The sequence below is a fragment of the Bombina bombina genome, chromosome 5 (assembly GCF_027579735.1).
Source record: "Bombina bombina isolate aBomBom1 chromosome 5, aBomBom1.pri, whole genome shotgun sequence".
Taxonomy (NCBI): Eukaryota; Metazoa; Chordata; class Amphibia; order Anura; family Bombinatoridae; genus Bombina; species Bombina bombina.
Genome location: NC_069503.1, coordinates 427,513,737 through 427,526,145, shown reverse-complemented (window position 1 = coordinate 427,526,145; position 12,409 = coordinate 427,513,737). Strand labels below are relative to the sequence as shown.

Below are 12,409 nucleotides of genomic sequence, written 5' to 3'. Positions count from 1 at the left end.
CATTTTCCCTGCAGCCGCTGATAATAACATCAGCGCTATCATGTTGGTGTGCAGTGTCGCTGGTGCTGAGCCCCGCAGTTAATGGAGTGGAATGGGGGTGCAGCGCTGGCTATAATAATAATTACATTGGCGAGGTCGCCTTACAATCGATGCTAGTCCTTAATACACATACGATCACAAACATTAGTACCGCGCCCTGGCACAACCGTGGTTGGACGGATTTATCGTGGATAACTGTCACCAGTGGGGAGGATTCTGTAGCGCTGTACCCTGCACAGTACTGCGAATGTGAGTTGTCATCCTACTGTAAATAATATGCGCCCCTTCACTGTGTTCGCGGAGTGCTGCGGATGTCGATTTTTGAAAATTCGTTCTAAACTCATTAATGCATATGGGCACCAGTCGTTGTTTGTACCCATAAAGGGTCGTAGCGATCTCATTCTAGGCACGGGCTGCTCGTGTGCAAGGAAGGCACGTTGTCACGGGCAGTGTGTGTCATGGTCATTTACATAATCACTGGGAGACAGATGCCGAGATAAGGCATGCGGAATGATCTGTATGTCATCTATCTGCATGTCACTGGTATGTGTGTGTCTTTGTATTGAGATACAGTGTATGATGCACACAGGTCTGCAGAGGTATGTTTTACATACACATACCAATCGTTTTAATATCAATATAATTATGTAGTTATTTTACGCGCATAGTTCAGTGATTGTTTTTAAGTAAATGTATGTAGTAACGTAGTTACATAGGGATTGTGTAGTTTTGTGTATGTATGTGTGTGTGTGTGTGTATATATATATATATATATATATATTACACACACACACACACAGAGTACCAGATCGTTTTTTTCCTTATTTTTCCTCTCATTCTTGTATCTGTGCAATGTGTATATATAATATATATATATATATATATATATATATATATATATATACAGTATATAGTGAGTTGTATTTGACCTTATGGGTTTCATATACTTTTGCATATTTGTCATTGCCTACTTATCTGTCCAAATTCATATATGGTTATACTGTGTTAAAGTGCAATATTGTACTTGCCAGTGATTTAAGATATTTGCTATTCTCTTTAACAAGATCATTTTATTCCTAGGTTTCAATGGGTCACTTGTCTGATATAACCAATTGCTCAAGACTACATTTAGATATTGATGTTTCTGCCATATTTATTTGTAAATTTCATTTATTGCTCAAATCACATTTTATATCTCCTTTCTATCATTATTATTTCTTTAATCTTGGAATTCAGTCTCAAGTAACCTGAGGAATGTCCTACTTGGGGCAATAATCACTGTTTTCCAGTGACATCCAAAGGTGGCAGTGTTTGTGTACCTCCACCAATGCTTATTGTGCTATTATGGCTATTGCCTGGCTGTATGTAAATAAAAACAGAGCATTTTTGCTTCAGCATACTTATTCAGCTATAAAGGTTTGTATATATTTATCTATGCAAACATGCCTAAAGTATAACTGTGATTGTACATAATCTGGCACATTGAAATTCAGTGGATAATAGTATGCATGTGATTTTTTTTAATATATATATTATATAAGTTTCTATACATGGCAGGACACAATACACAAAGAATCCATACAGAATTAGTAAGTTCTATATTACAAAAAAAGCTAGAAGTCATTTTAGGAAATGTGCCTCCTGGGATTTGTCTAGCTCTGATGTATAATTTGTAAATATTAGCATTCTTTTCTATATCTATATTTAATGTCCAAATAGTAAACTATAAGGAGGTACTTTCTGCAATTTATTTAGTGAGCTAACATTGGTGAATGCTTCCTCATTTATTATTTGAATAACTTTATTTAATATTAAGAGCACCCTGCAAGTTGACATGATAATAGACGTGTGTGAATTTGGTGTGTATGTATTTATTTGTGTGTGTGTATATGTGTATATGATCATATGCACACACTATATTTCTCTATGGCTACCAGACTTAACACTCATCCTCTTCCCTCCATGTCATGTGGCATATTCTGCTAACCCAGACACTGATGTAAGGGACTGCTCCATGCATTCTTGGCAATCAAGAGGTTAAATAACCACAATGACTTGTTTTCAGCAGTAATTTAACCCCTTGGAATGTTCCCCACAGAAAATGTGGCCAGCTGGGTTGCATGATCAAGTAGCCAGATAGGACAGTGTATAATGCTTTATAACATTATAACATTTTATGTTATTTATAAATGTATCAATGTCACAAATTAATTGCATAAACTAACATCAATGGATTTGATGATATTTTGTGAAACTATTGGGGGGAAAAGAAGTAATATTTGCTAATTTTAGCTTAATTTTGTCTGTAAAGAGACCGGAAACCCCAACATGTTCTTTCATGATTTGCATAGAACATACAATTTTAAACAACTTTCCAATTTACTTCCATTATAAAATTTGCTTCATTCTCTTGTTAGCCTTTGCTGAAGGAACAGCATTGCACTACTGGCAGCTATCTGAACACATCTAGTTAGCCAATCACAAGAGACAAATGTGACTGCAGGCACCAATTAGCAGCAGCTCCCACTAGTGTAGGATATGTGGGTATTCTTTTTAAACATGGATTTATGGCTGCAACAAACTATTATTTTCATAATCGATTAATCGGCCGATTATTTTTTAGACTAATCGGATAAAAAAGAATCTAATAGTTTCCTATATTTTTAAAATAAAATCCACATACTGAGTGTTACAAATATAAACTTCAGACTAAAACTTTACATTAGCACAACTGTTTGTCCAATTTTTAAGCAGCAGAACACAGTTTTACAATTAAGCAAAACAAAACCACAAACTGTTTGAAAAGAGGTAGAATTAGAAAGAGTTAGACTATCACTGTTAATAACATTCTGTTATTCACTCTTTCAGAAACTTTGCATTGAAATGCAAAAATCTCAACATGTCCACATGCTTCTTGCTAAAGCTAGTTCTCTGTTTGCAGCTATATTTCCTGCAGCAGAGACGAGGCACTCAGATGGCGTTGAGGTGCTTGAGATGTATAAGTAGGGTTTTGCCAATTTCACCAAAGTGGGGTATTTATCTTTGTTAGCTCTTCACCAATGCAAAGTGTTTTCCACCTTGGCAAGGGGCCTCTCAATAAAGTAACCATTGACTTCATTCTAACATAAAAAATATCTTGAATATCTATATGCAATGGTAAATAACCAGCTAAAAGGTTAGGGGAAAACATCTAGTCTCCTCTAAAAATAACAGATATATACTTATAAAGGTTGAATCTGGTACATATTATCACAATTTATTAAAAATATAAAAAAACAAATCAAAAGTGCTAAGGACTATATATCAATAACAGGACAAAGCCTTACACATTTATTTATACAGTACATATAATCAGCAATAGCAAGCTTCAGCTAATAATTGTGCAAACAGATAATAGTGCACATCAATTTAACCCTTTAAGGACGCAGCTTTCAATTTGCTCAATTGTTTTATGACGGAAAAATTCCGTCATATGTCCTTAAGAGGTTAAATAACTCCCATCAGTATAGGGGCTAGGTGTAAATAACAAGCTTGGCACTATATCATGAAAAGCATAGTTCCAAATCACCAGATTTAATATAAACAATCCAAATGATGACTAATATCTGGGTTGCACATAAGCCAGGGGTAGTTGTTTACTTTTCACTTTTTCAGGAAAGTATAAGTTTACATCTGTAGATGTCCTTTAGGCTAAGGACATAACCATAAAATGCAATACCATGTGCAGGAGCTCATTTGAGTGAAGCAGCTGGTGTTGTGCACAGAACAAATAATTTCAAACCAACTAATCGATTATGAGATTCGTTGACAACTATTTTCATTATCGATTATGACGATTTGTTGTTGCAGCTCTACATGGATTACCAAGAGAACAAAGCATATTTGAAAATAGAAGTTAAAGGTGTCTTAAAGGGACACTGAACCCAAATTTTTTCTTTCATGATTCAGTTAGAGCATCACATTTTAAGCAACTTTCAAATTTACTCCTATTATCAAATTTTCTTCATTCTCTTGGTATCTTTATTTCAAAATGTAAGTTTAGATGCCTGCCCATTTTTGGTAAATAACCTGGGTTGTTCTTGCTGATTGGTGGATAAATTAATCCACCAATAAAAAAGTGCTGTCCAGAATACTGAACAAAAAAACTTAGATGCCTTTTTCAAATAAAGATGGCAAGAGAACGAAGACAAATTGATAATAGGAGTAAATTAGAAAAATGCTTAAAATTGCATGTTCTACCTGAATCACGAACGAGAACATTTTTGGGTTCAGTGTCCCTTTAAAATGACACTCTATTGGAATCAGTTTAATTTTGACTTTGCTATCCCTTTAAACTTTAGCCAGTTGGTGTGCCCAGTAAAAAAAAAAAAATCCTAGAGAACACTGCCTTGATTGCTCATGTGTGTTCTGTGCAAGCATTGATAGTCAGTGCTTTGCATCATTGCAGTGATGTAATGCCTTGATTGCCCCATGTTCTGGGTTACTAGGGTTTACAGTACTGTTGTGTACACATTAAATTTAAAAAAAAAAAAACGAAACACACACTCTTTCCCCCCCCAATAAAAAAAAAAAATCTGCGTTCCAAATTTTGACCCAAGCTTGACTACTCCAAAATCAGTTTCTTGTGGGTGCTGACATTTTGAGAAAAAAAAAATTATTATAGCTTGCTGCTTTGTTCTTTCAGATATTTATGCATAACCATCATGAGCATTGTGTAAGTTCATTTCATGCTAATTATTTAATTGGGTAGGACAGTATTATGCATATTATGCTGGCACATGGCATACATTGACATTATGTGTACATGGCTCTACCACATAACATCACCGGTTACATACTCTAATCATTTCAGTAAGACGGTGCTTGACAACTCCTTGGAGGCATGGTACCTGGCTACTAATTTAGGTGACCTATATTTCCCTACAAAACCCTTCTGGCTCCTTTTTATATGTTCCTTAATTGTGTTGTTGGTTTCCTGATTGGAACATACATTTGATATACGTTTGTTAAGCAAATAAGTTTTTAAATAAAAAAAATTATATAATGGTGAAATTAAAGGCCTTACTCTATATCTGCTACTGCTTAAGCCTTTAAAGAGACAGTAACAATTACATTTTCTTGACTCGACTAGAACATGCCATTTTAAACAATTTTCTAATTTACTTCTGTTATCAAATTTGCTACGTTCATTTGACATCCTATGCTGAAAAGCATTCCTAGGTAGCTTCAGGACTAGCAATGCACTTCTGGGAGCTAGCGGGCCATTGGTGGCTGCACATATATGCCTTTTGTCATTGGCTCACTAGATGTGTTCCGCTAGCTTCCAGCAGTGGGATACTGCCAAGGGAACAAAGGAAATTCATAATAGAAGTAAATTGGAAAGATATGAAACACATTTTTCTTTCATGATTCAGATAGAGCTGGGTTCTTCAAACTTTTTTTTCCCCAAGACCTAGTGCCATGATAGCGCAACCCTATTTTTATGCTTGGTCTGAAAATTTCTGATATAATCTACAACAGTATAGCTTTAATTTTTAGAGATTTTTCAGTAAAATGTGTGCATACTTTTATTCTTGATTGTAATCAAACTTGAAAGTGTTGTAAAAGGTAATAACACTCACTCATACGACACACACCACCTAGGAGGCCTGAGGGCTGGTGTGAAAACCAGTGAGAGAGAGCATGCAATTTTTAACAACTTTCTAAGTTGCTTCTGTGTTCAATTTCTTTTTTCTTTTGGTATCTTTTGTTGAAAAGAATGGACCTTTGTTTAGGAGCCGGCCCATTTCTGGAGCACTATATGGCAGTAGTTTTGCAAGAATGTTATCCATTTGCAAAAGCACTAATGGAGCTCTATTTCCTGCCACGTAGTGCTCCAAATGCCTACCTAGGTATCTCTTTAAAACAGACTATCATGGGTACAAAGCAGATTTGATAATAGAAGTAAATTGGAAACTTTTGAAAAATTGTATGCTCTGTCTGAATCACGGAAGTACATTTTTGGGTTTCATATCCCTTTTTAATGGCATGCTCTATCTGAATCATGAAAGCTTCATTCTGACTTTACTATCCCTTTAAATTTGTGCTTCTATGCCTTAGGAAATTGCACCCATCTCTTGTTTTTGTTTTAAGGAATTTAGGAACGTGCAGGTATGGGTTTCTGTTCTCATGGAATGACCTCTAAACTAGTAGTTTAGTTTTATGACATGCTAATTGGCTCACATATTAAAAAAAAAAAAAGGTCTTCACAAGAATGTAGTATTTTTCATGCTGTTTGTGTGTGGATGATATAGATAGATTATATATATATATATATACACACACACACACACACACACACACACACACACACAGGTGGCCCTCGTTTTACAACGGTTCAATTTACACCGTTTCAGAATAACAACCCTTTTTTCTAGTCATGTGACTGCTATTGAAAAGCATTGAGAAGCAGTGCATCTATTAAAATATCCAGTGGGTGGAGCTGTCCACTTGTGTGGCAGCAAAGCCAAGCAAGCTTAAATTAATCAGTTTAACCAGACCTGAGCTATCGAGCAGATTTCAAAGGAACAAGATCTTCCTGTCTATAAATCAGTTCAGATTGGAATGCATAGAAAGAACTGTTTGCAGAAAAATGCAAGTGAAGCCTGTGTTGTGTGATTATTTTATTAGGTTTATAATGTTGTTTAGCAAATGTTTTTGTTCATTTAACTTAGTTTAATTATATATTCTGTGTTGTGTGATTATTTTATTAGGTTTATAATGCTGTTTAGCATTTAAAGTCTTCATTTCAAAGCTTTAAAAATAATGTATTAGGTGTTACTTACGACAATATTGAGAAGGGCCTGGAACCTATCTCCCTCACTTCCCATTGACTTACATTATAAACTGGGTTTCAATTTACAACGGTTTCGATTTACAACCATTCCTTCTGGAACCTAACCCCGGCGTAAACTGAGGGCTACCTGTATGTATATATGTATATATATATATATATATATATATATATATATATATATATATATATATATATATATATATATATATATATATATTATATTCATGTAAATTCAGCTGTTTAGGATTTTCAGTCTGAGCTCATTACTTTTAAAATCAAATAAATAAAAATGTTGTTGTTGTAGGTGACGTTAAAGGGGCATAAAACCCAAAACTTTTTGTGACTCCGGACATACAATTTTAAACAACTTTTCAATTCACTTCTATTAAATTTCCTTTGTTTTCTTATTATCCTTTACTGAAAAGCAGGAAGGTAAGTTTAGGAGCGTGCTTTTGTCTGCAGCAGTATTGCAACAAGCTGCTGCTAGTGACCGGTCACTTATTTTATTACATGTGTGTTTTTATTGTATTTATGTGGCTTTGTGGGATCTTTTCAGCTGTTTTTGGTGTGTTTAGTATTGTGATACTATTGTATATGTCTCACTCTATATAAATTACACCTATATTTAAAAGAGTGCTGTAGTCCCTGTCTTTTTGCGGGTACGTCTATTTGCGTACCTTTTTTTTTTTTTTTTTTTCTTTACATACTGTCCAATTTGATACTTTTAAAGGGTTTGCACCAGTTGAACCTCCTATAGGTGTTTTGTGGCTAGCTTATTTTCAGTTACCTTTTAGTAGGTTCTGTAGAACTGTGTGCTAGGTGGCCAATCATTATTTAGATAGATTGAAGCCTTCGCAGATATTTTGGTAAATATGTGTTAGAATTTAGATAGCTTTTTAGTTTCTCTTCTTTTTTCTTTTTTTGTGAGTTTTGCAACAATGTTGTTCATTAGCAAGAACACTAGATGGCAGCACTATGTTCTGTCATGTAGTGCTCCAGAAATGTGCACGATACCTATCTAGATACCTCTCCAACAAAGAATAACAGGACAACAAAGCAAATCTGATAATCTTAAGTAAATTGTTAACTTTTTAAAAAATTGTATTGTCTGAGTCATGAAAGAAAGAAAAAATTTTGGGTTCCATGTCCCTTTAAATAGTGTACTCAGGATGGGAGGTATATTTATTCTGATGTCTCTTGTTTTAATAATAATAATAATAATAATAATAATATATTATTATTATTATTTATTATACTACAGTATTGAGATGTTCAATTTAAGTAAAGGTTTCAACAAGAAAATAAGATATTTTCAAATTACAAAATGAAGGTTAAGGAGTTATTTGTAAACAATCTAATACACTACAGCAGGTAAAATTGAATATTGGAAAGACATTCAAGCAGAGAAAATTTTACTGTACACTGTCCCTTTAAAAGTATGTTAAAAAGTGAAGAGAAAATGCTGAAATGTGGTAGAGCATTTTTCTTCTTTTTTTTTGCTCTGTTGCTTGCACATAACTAACTATAAGGTCGATCACAATCCTTAAGAAAAATATTTTTCTACAGAAACCCACCATTCATGTCTGTGGGGATTTTTGTATCATTTTATACATTTTTCTAATGGATTGTGATAGACCCCTAGGTGTTTTAAATTGGTATTGTTTAAAAAGATAGATGTTCCCTTTATTACCCTTTCCCCAGTTTTTAATAACCAACACTGTTATATTAATACTTTTTTTACCTCTGTGATATGATTACGTTGTAGCTAATCATCTGCAGCCTGTCTCCTTTATCTCAATTCTTTTGACAGACTTGCATTTTAGTCAATCACTGCTGACTCATAAATAACGCCACGAGAGTGAGTGCAGTGTTATCTATGGCACACATGAACTAGCTCTGTCTAGCTGTGAAAAGCTAATAAAATGCACTGTGATAAAATGTGGCCTTCAAGAGCTTAGAAATTGGCATATGAGCCTACCTAGGTTTGGCCTTCAACAAACCATACCAAGTGAACAAAGCAAATTTAATTACCACCAGTAAATCAGAAAGTTGCATGTCCAATCTAAATCATGAAAGTTTAATTTTGACTAGACTGTACCTTTAAATCCTGCAGAGGAAATTTTAAAATGCGTTCCAGAGCATCAACCACTACTGTAAAGTTGGCTGAATGCATCTGAACACACCAAGAGTACAAAAGAAAATGTAATAACCAAAGTGTATTGATATTTCTCTTAAAATTGCAATGTGTATCTAAATTTTGTAAATTTCATATGTCTTTTAACAGTCTCTCTGGAAAGCACCTTCAACTGATAAAAGTACAGTTTTGTGTTTTTCTTTACAGCTAGTCTTTCTGTTAACCTAGTAGGGTCTGGCCTGAATAGTGGTTCAGTGGTTTTTGCTATATTTATGTCTTAAAATCCTTGTATGGCAATATTGACAAATGGGTTCTTTTTTATTTTTTGTATTCTTTTACATTTTTTCTTTATAGTTGAACAGTTCTCAAAGGGACACTTAAGTCAAAATAAAAGTTTCATGATTCAGATAGAGCATGCAAATTTAAACAACTTTCCAATTTATTTCCATTAACAAAATGTGCATAGTCTTTTTATATTTACACTTTTTGAGTCACCAGCTCCTACTGAGCATTTGCAAGAATTCACAGAATATACGTATATGCATTTGTGATTGGATGATTGCTGTCACATGATGCAGTGGCTCCTGGTACCAACGTTAATGCACACAGGTGATTGACAGGCAGGTGCATACCTATTATGCACTAGTCAGCAACTGCATTTGCTAAAGGAGCCCTTTTAAACAGGTTATATATGTGCCTCATTAGTATACTTGGGCTGTGTTCTTCAGCCTTCTATTTGCTTATGTCCCTGTAATATTAAAAGGCTTTATAAATCAGGGTTCCCATGGCTCACTGAATTTTACTTCTACCCCCTGTCTGCATTATTGTACATCTTTGTATAAAAACACTCTGGGCTGAAGTAAAGTTCTTGATGCCATTATTTCCTGGCTTAGATTTGTCATTTCCTGCCCTTGTGTCCTGTTAATAGCATACTATAAAAAGGAGGGGCCTAAAGCAAAGTGGTGGGCTACTGGGTTAAACAAGGGGCCATGACTTCTAGAATTTTGTCTGTCACCTCACTTTTATATATCTATTTGCAGATGTCTTTACTTGGCTCCTTTTGGTATTCATTCTGGCTTTTAAATTAGAGACAACTTTGCATACCCTTACACAGAAACCCTGTTTCTAGTTGATAAAATGGTTTTCTGCAAGTAAAAAGTCACCAAATTTGTTTGGAGATTTGTCGGGTAATGAGCTATTCTGTATTTCTGGGTTCATACAAGCTTTTTGCTATTTATTATGTAAATGGAATATATTTGGGAATTTTCTTTCTTGCATTAAAGAGTTAACATATTTAAGTCTTTTTTTACATGATGGCATTCCTATGTGGAGTAAACATTCTTTCTGAAGTCTTGTGTAAGCCTGTTAAGCCAGTTAACACTAAATTTATCTTAAAATAATAGTATTGAGGTTATTCTCTGCCTTCCTAAAGTTGAAATCTAGCCGTCACTGTATTCCAGTGCTAGCATATTTGTATATGGGCAGCAACTCTCCTTTAGATGCCTTCAGTGAAACCTAGGATCCAAAATTGCAGCCCCTGTAATTAGAGGGAGGTGCATCAAATGTATTTAAAGGGACAGTAAAGTCAATACAGGTGGCCCTCGTTTTACAACGGTTCAATTTACACCGTTACAGAATAACAACCTTTTTTTCCAGTCATGTGACTGCTATTGAAAAGCATTGAGAAGCAGTGCATTTATTAAAATAGCCAGTATTTGGAGCTGTTCGCTTGTGTTGCAGCCAAGCAAGCTGAAATTAATCAGTTTAACCAGACCTGAGCTATCGAGCAGATTTCAAAGGAACAAGATCTTCCTGTCTATAAATCATATTGGAATGCATAGAAAGAACTGTTTTCAGAAAAATGCAAGTGAAGTCTGTGTTGTGTGATTATTTTATTAGGTTTATAATGCTGTTTACCAAATATTTTTGTTCATTTAACTTAGTTTATTATATATTCTGTGTTGTGTGATTATTTTATTAGGTTTATAATGCTGTTTAGCATTTAAAGTTCATTTCAAAGCTTTTAAAATAATGTATTAGGTGTTACTTATGATAATTTTGAGAGGGGCCTGGAACCTAACTCCCTCACTTCCCATTGACTTACATTATAAACTGGGTTTTAATTTACAACGGTTTCGATTTACAACCATTCCTTCTGGAACCTAACCCCGGCGTAAACTGAGGGCTACCTGTATTAAACATTCCTGTTTCAGACAGAGCACTGGTTTTCAAACCTGTCCTCAGACCTCCTTTACAGGCCAGATGTTGAGGATATCTAAACTAGAGCACAGGTGAAATGATCAGCTGATAAGTAAACATGGTTATTTTACCTGCTCTCAACCCAAGCTACTTCTGAAAATCTGACCTGTTACGGGGGGTCTGAGGACAGATTTCAAAACCAGTGACAGAGCATGTAATTTTATAAACAACTTTTCAATTTACTTCTATTATCAAATGTGCTTTGTTGTCTTGGTATATTTTGATGTAGATTAAACCTAGGTAAGCTGATATGAGTTTGTACGTGTATTTAGCAGTCTATGGCAGCAGTGCTTGCAACAATGTTTAAAGTCATGTTATACATGGTTGCAAATACCGCTGCCAGATGGCTAAAGACACGTACATGCTCCTGAGCAAACCTATTATTAATCTTTAAAGGAATAATGAACTCATTTTTTTTTCTTTCATGATTCAGAGCATGCAATTTTAAACAACTTTCTAATTTACTTGTTTTTCTCTTTGTTTTCTTGATTTGATCTTTATTTTGATCTTTATTTGAAAAAGCAGAAATGTTTTTGGTTAAGGACCCTGGGTAGTGCTTGCTGATTGGTGGCTAAAATGTAGCCACCAATCAGCAAGCACTACCCAGGGTCCTTAACCAAAGATGGGCCGGCTCATAAGCTTACATTCCTACTTTTTCAAATAGATACCAAGAGAACAAAGAAATAATAGGTGTAAATTAGAAAGTTGCTTAAAATTGCTTGCTCTCTCTGAACCATGAAAGAAACAATTTGGGTTCAGTAACCCTTTAATAAATATACCAATAGAACTAAGCAAAACTGATTAATAAAAGTAAATTGGAAAGTTGTTTAAAGGGACATTCAACCCAATTTTTTTGTTTCATGATTCAGAGAATGCAATTTAAAACAACTTTCTAATTTACTTCTATTATCTAATTTGCTTCATTCTCTTGATATTCTTTCCTGAAAAGCATATCTAGATAGGCCCAGTAGCTGCTGATTGGTGGCTGCACATAGATGTCTCGTGTGATTGGCTCACCCATGTGCATTGCTATTTCTTTAACAAAGGATATCTAAAGAATGAAGCCAATTAGATAATAGCAGTAATTTGGAATGTTGTTTAAAATTGTATTCTCTGTCTGAATCATGAAAGACAATTTTAGC

General features: G+C 34.5%; 1 protein-coding gene across 1 annotated transcript in view; it reads left to right on the top strand.

Moving 5' to 3' along the window:
• Positions 1-6: 6 nt before the first annotated feature.
• The window catches only part of SNRK (SNF related kinase), a 152,617-nt gene continuing 140,214 nt past the window's right edge, over positions 7-12,409 (top strand). Inside the window, exon 1 of the mRNA XM_053714267.1 lies at positions 7-288. The gene's annotated coding sequence lies outside the window, so the exon portion shown is untranslated. The remainder of the gene's footprint in view (positions 289-12,409) is intronic.